This window comes from Nematolebias whitei, chromosome 7 (assembly GCF_014905685.2).
Source record: "Nematolebias whitei isolate Nwh7 chromosome 7, NemWhi1, whole genome shotgun sequence".
NCBI lineage: Eukaryota > Metazoa > Chordata > Actinopteri > Cyprinodontiformes > Rivulidae > Nematolebias > Nematolebias whitei.
In genome coordinates this window covers 35,202,476-35,209,005 of record NC_056504.1, presented here as the reverse complement: position 1 = coordinate 35,209,005, position 6,530 = coordinate 35,202,476, and positions in this window count along the sequence as shown.

Here is a 6,530-nt window from a genome sequence, read left to right as displayed (position 1 = left end):
ATTATTGTTATAGCATCTTGAATAAAGCCCAAAACTTTGATTATTTGATATTATTGTAATGTATTTATTTTGTGTGTATATGTGTGATGGAAAGCAACAGTGCACACATGGACAATTACAATGAAACGGCTCTTTGATGTCTGCAAACTCAGTTGTGTTAAAGCAATCCCGGCTGAGTAAAACAAAAATACACCCACTTTATCTTCATCTCGTCCAATTTCCATCTTCTGCCCATGAGGGTTTTATGTAATTAGGGGAGTTGAAAACCTTTTCGCCAAATCTTTGATATGAAATATTCTCATTTGACTAATCATCTCAGCAAAAGCATTTATATTTATTTTTCTCATCAAGAGTTATGAGATTACAAACTGATTGCCATCGAGTGGTATAAATCTGCTAAAAATGATGTAAATCTGAGACCCAGGGCTTTTGAGGTGACTAATAAAGAGTTTAAGTCTACAGGAGTGATAAAGCTGTGTTGCTCTTTTTGTTATTCTCTTCAACTTCTCTAGGAGAAAAATGACAGCGAATGCTGTGTGCTGCAGACCTGAAATTATAATTTAGTGTCAACTGCAATCCACAGATTCTTCTGTAATGTATAACAGCTGCCAGTAGAGTGCAATGCTCACACAACTCAAGCCAACTGTGGACCACTAGTGGTTTTATCAGGCCACATTCAGAAAATACAGGATTTTGAGCATAGCTGTGGGAGAGTGGCGTGGACAATCACTGGGTTCATGCAGTGTGACAGACTTAAACATCTGCTCAGTTTTTTTATCTGAAATGTAAGATGTATAGTTTTCTAAGAGCACGACATAAAATCACTTTAGCATTGCAATTTCGCTAGAGATTTTAGGCATGCAACCCCCTCCTCATATATTTTACTATGCAGCATTTTTATGCTTTTTGATGACTGTGTCCCTTTTATCTCACTCTCCCATGTTGAGGGCATACAGAGAGCAAAGTCAGAGAATTGTGACTCCTGATAGGCTGCTGGTGCCAGCACTAATAAAGAGTCTCTATTTCAGGCTCCTCAATTAAGCTCCTCTGCGCAGCCTATACCGACTGGCTGCTGTGGAGAATCAGTGTCCTCACAGTCACTGTGTCCTTGTCTTTCACAAACAAATCACACCACAAGGTTTTACCATTTAGCATTGTTTAATTTGAAATAGATGCTGAATCTAATTTTTTTTTTCATGTAGTAGAAATTATTATTTTCATTTTAAAAGGGCACAAAAAGACTAGAAATATCAAAACATTTTTTCAAAAATTATTTAAAAAGTATGTAAATGAATGAACAAAATGATCATCATCTTCCCTTTTAAAGGTGTTTCAAAATTAAACTTTTTTTTTCATCCAGAAAAAAAAAAAATGTCATAAGCACTTCATTTACCTGTTGATACATATTATGGAATTTCACTAAATGTATTGTTCAGCCCTTAATTTTCAATAAGGGCGGCACAGTGGCACAGTTGGTAGAGCTGTTCCCGCTCAGAGAGAAGGTCGCCGGTTCAAATCCCGGCCAGGGACCTTTCTGGGTGGAGTTTGCATGTTCTCTCCGTGCATATGTGGGTTTTCTCCAGGTACTCCAGTTTCCTCCCACAGACCAAAATCATGCATGTTAGGCTGATTGGTAACTCAAAATTGTCCCTAGGTGTGAGAGTGTGAATGGTTGTTCGTCTCTAAGTGTCCATGTGATGGACTGGGCACCATTGACCCCCCACAACCCTAAAAGGAAGAAGCAGATAAAGATAATGGGTGTATTTTTTCCATAAATAAGTTATATTGCGAGCTGCACGGTGGTGTGGTGGTTAGCAATGTTGCCTCATGACAAGAAAGCTAATTCTTAATCTGCCTTACTTTTTCATCATATAGCTATCCTGCCGAGTTACACTTAAGTCAGCCTCTCACTGGGTTACAACTGTTGGAGACTTGTTGGTGATGCAAAATTGTGAGGAAAACTGCAAGAACAAGGCAAATTTTCAGATGCAGTCTCACTGAGTTCTGAGTATTTTATATCAAAGACATTAGTGAGCCATGTGGTTGTGTTTTATGCAACAAATAACACAATTCTGTATTTTTTTTTACTGTACACATTATTTCTTTGTCTATCTTGGCCTGCTACCTTGGCAGCTGCCCTGTTTAGGATTTAATCTGGAACCAATTTGGACCAGTAATTTAAAAAAATAATTATCATGTGTCTCTGACATGATTAGACCAGAGGCCAGGCTGTAGCCTCAGATGTTATCTGTCAAAATAAGAGTGCTTGTCCAAGTGTCTAAACACAGCTCCAGCACTCCAGAATTACAGAAACTAAAGTAAGAAGCTCTCAAGAGGGGTATGAGATGCTTGAGACGACTCTGTGACTATTATGATAAAAAACATCATCATGCCTCTGGGAAAGTTTCAAGAGTCTTCCTTGAGATTGCCATTCACCAACTATCTAACATATTCTGTCCCGTGAGATACTGACTTCCACAGGTTCTACATAACAGCTTGTGTTTTAATTACCACATCATTATTGGTACCAAACCACAGAACAATACAGTGACCAGGGTAAATAAAGGCGTTTTGGAAATCATCTAATGCAAAAGTGTTGATGTTATAATGACTGGAGTTGTTCCAAGGCAGAAACCTGCTTTTGTTTTGGCCCCACGCTGTCAGCGTCTCACTGAAAAAAATTCTGCCTGAAATATTAATATGAGCAACATCTCCTACAGGTGTGGTACTGACAACTATGCATCCAAAAACATGCATGTTACATTAATTGGCAATTAAGCATTTTCCTTAGGTGTGGGCGTGTATGGTTGTTCATCTTTATGTGGCCCTGTGATGGACTACTGACCTGCCCAGGGTGAACCCCACCCAAAGACCACTGGAAATGGACAACTGCTCCCTTGCACAGGTTAGAAGTAAGATTTTGAATTCAATTCTGGATTTGACAGGGAGCCAGTGGAGAGAAGCTAAAACGAGAGATATGCTCTCTCCTACTAACTCCAGTTAAGACTCTGGCAGCGGCATTTTGGATTAAAGACTTTAAATAAGTTTTTGGACATTCAGATAATAAATCATTGCAATAGTCCAGTCTAGATGTGACAAATGCATGAACCAGTTTTTCTGCATCATTTTTAGATAAGATGTTTCTAATTTTATTGATATTACGCAGGTGGAAGAAGGCAGTTCTAGTAACGTTTTTAATGTGGGGGATAAAAGACATGTCCTGATCAAAAACAACACCAAGATTTTTAACATTAGAGCTGCAGGCCAGATTAATGCCATCCAAGGAGGGTGAAACACTGAAAAATATGTTCCTAAGATGCTCAGGTCCAAAAACTAAAACCTCAGTCTTGTCCGTGTTCAAAAGCAGAAAATATATAGGGTCATCCAGGTTTTTATGTCTTTAAAACATGCTTGTAGTCTAAGTAGCTGATTGGATTCATTGGGTTTCATGGGCAAATATAATTGTGTATCATCAGCATAACAATGAAAACTTATCCCATGCTGTTTAATAATATTACCTAATGGAAGCATATACAAGGTAAAGAGTATTGGTCCAAGCACTGAACCTCGAGGAACTCCATGACTAACTTTGGTGTAATGTGAAAACTTATTATTTAAATATACAAACTGGAATCTATCAGATAGATATGATTAAACCAATTATTATCATTAACATGTATTGAAAATGGATGACTAAATAACAACTCCAAAGATTTTCTGTAAAATAAATCCAAATTATCCTTTCACATAAATATAAATAACACACTGGATAATACATTTAACATCTATCCGCTGACACAAGGTTTAATAAATGATTGGTGAATTGGACACAGATTCACCGCTTTACGATAACCAATCTAAAGATATGCAAATTATTAACAAGGATTCCTTCAAGGTCAAACTCTCAGGCATTTTTCCATATTATATTAATCACACTGGCAAAACCAATCAATTTCCAAACTGTAATCTCTTCATGCAATCAGGTTAGGCGAGCAAAGTGGACGTGTGTAACACTGACTGACTGACTCACTTGTGGCTTTTGAGAGGCTACATCCTCCCACGTGTCTGAATACATCTTCTGTACGGGGAATCAGATGCAAAAAACCTGACAGATATGGAGCAATAGATGAAAAACTAAAAACCCCACAGAACTGGATGCCAGGCAACAGATGCTGATAACTGCCTCAGATTAGGTCCTAGACTGTCGCGGGCTCCTGCCAAGACTCTGGTGCTACATTTACAGCCTCGTCTTTTCATCTCGTCTCTGATCGTGTCTGTGCCACTGTGCTGTGTCACAGCTACAGTCAGCCTGGCTTCTGTGACAGAGTGCCAGGTGTGAAATGGAGATTAAATATTCCTTTGGAATATCACTTAAACTGAGAATAATGCTGCTGAAAAAAAGACTGGAGTTCTGTTTGTATTCGTTCATGCCGTAGCGTGTGGACCCAGATGTCAGGGGTTTAATGTGACTGTTGCAATTTTAAGGGAATTTTTAAAACAATATTATTTTTTATGGTGGGACTTGTAAATAAAGCAGCTGGTGAGCATATAACACTGATTAAGAATATTTAGTATTCAAGATGTTTTTTTTTTCTCAAGTTAAATTAGCTTTTTTTTTTGTAATGCTCCTTCTGTGCAGAGATTGAATACATTCCATTTCTTTTGTTTGAAATCTTGAACATCTTCATTAAAACGAGTTGTGAATATCCCAAAATCATTTTGGCCTGCAATCATGTCAAATACAAACATCTGGTGGCAATTAGATGTAGACAAAGTAAAAGACAAATAAAAGACACTGAAATTAACTACATAAACACAGACCATCACATGTTTTTTTTTCCTCAAGATAATTTCTAGAAATGTAGAATTTAAACAGAATTTAACCACCGAGTCAGCTGTCCACACACATTCACAGTTAAGTTGGTTACGTCAGTAAAGTTTCTCTTATCCAGAACGTGAGAACCCTCAAAGCCTAATTTAAAATGATGAAAAGAGTGGAGGAAGAGGGGTTTTCATGAGAGGGAGCAACAAACTTCTAGGACTACTGTACCAAGAGAAAAGTCACACATTCAGCGGAAAAAATGGAAACTCGTAACAGAAAGACCCCTGCTTTTTAAAATGGAAATATTAACTGGGGTCTTCCATTGTCCTTTGCCTGTCACAACATTAATGAATATAGAAATACACTGTTTCCCTTCTTTTTTCCTTCAGCAAAGAAAAGTTTCAAGATCAACTCCTAATTCTTAACTTATCAAAGAATATTTTCTCAAGCTTCCACAGTACATCGCCTCGTTCCAAAATGCCCTGTTTTATTTCAGTTTAGTGTTCCTGATGAATGTTATTGATATTATTTGACTTTGCAGGATGTTTTTAATTTCCTTTAGTTGATTTCTTACAGCTTGCTTAAACAGTTTTTGCAACTTTTCAAATTTGTTCAGCTGTACATTTGATAATTTTAAGGCCCTGTTTACACGAAACAATTTCTGGTGAAAATGGAAGTTTCGTTGTGTTTTTGTACTGTTCATTTACATGAAAAGAGCAATTGATTTCTCTGACAATGGCATAATTTGAGAACGGGTTCCAGAGTGCAATGGTTCAAAAACGTCCCAGTGTCTGTTGTCGTGTAAACAGAAAAAGTAGATATTTTCTGTCAGGGAATCATACACAGTATGACGCAAAACATAATGGCTTCCTACAATCCACAGAAGAAGAAACTATCGACAATGGTGGATAACAGACTATTGTTTGTGCTTCTGACTCTTATAAATCTATAAATCTAATTTCACCGGACTGCTTTTAGTTTGGACATCACCTGGGCTTTTTATATAGTGGTTTTCTTGTGAAAGAAACGTTAGCACGTTTATTTATTTATTTATTTATTTTTATGCATGTGCAGTTAGAGTTTCAAGTTTCAAAGAACATAGCACCAACTAGTGGCGTGGTGAGGAAATTACACCTTTTCCACGTCTACCATTGTCGTGTAAACAGTGATTGTAATTAGAACGTTTTCATGTAAATGTGTTGATGGAAATGGGAAAAATATTCAATTTTCATTGGATCGTTGTGTAAACAGGGCCTAAGACACACTTCTACCACCTGTTGTGCTTTCTGATGGTTTGATGTTTCTCTGTAGTCGACCTGAGTTTCCCAGCTATTGTTATTAAATTGTTTCAAATTATTTCTGATTTTTGAAACATCTGGAGCCACTACATCAGCATTTGCTAATTTATATATTACCATTATAATATATTTGAGAGTATTATAATTTTCTGCAATTTTAGCTGACAGCTTATACAAAGTATTCTGTTGTCATGTTTTACAACAAAACAGCAGATTTAAAAACGCATTAATATCTACAATTTGTCAGTATATGTTGTACTTATTGTTCAGCAGTATCTTTTTACTGCACATTTTGGCTCGCACAATGTTTTCAGATACCATAAAATTTTATCAGTATTCATGCTTAAATACTGTTTAAAAAATTGTTTATTCATTTGTATGGTATGGTATGGTGTGGTATAAAGTTTATT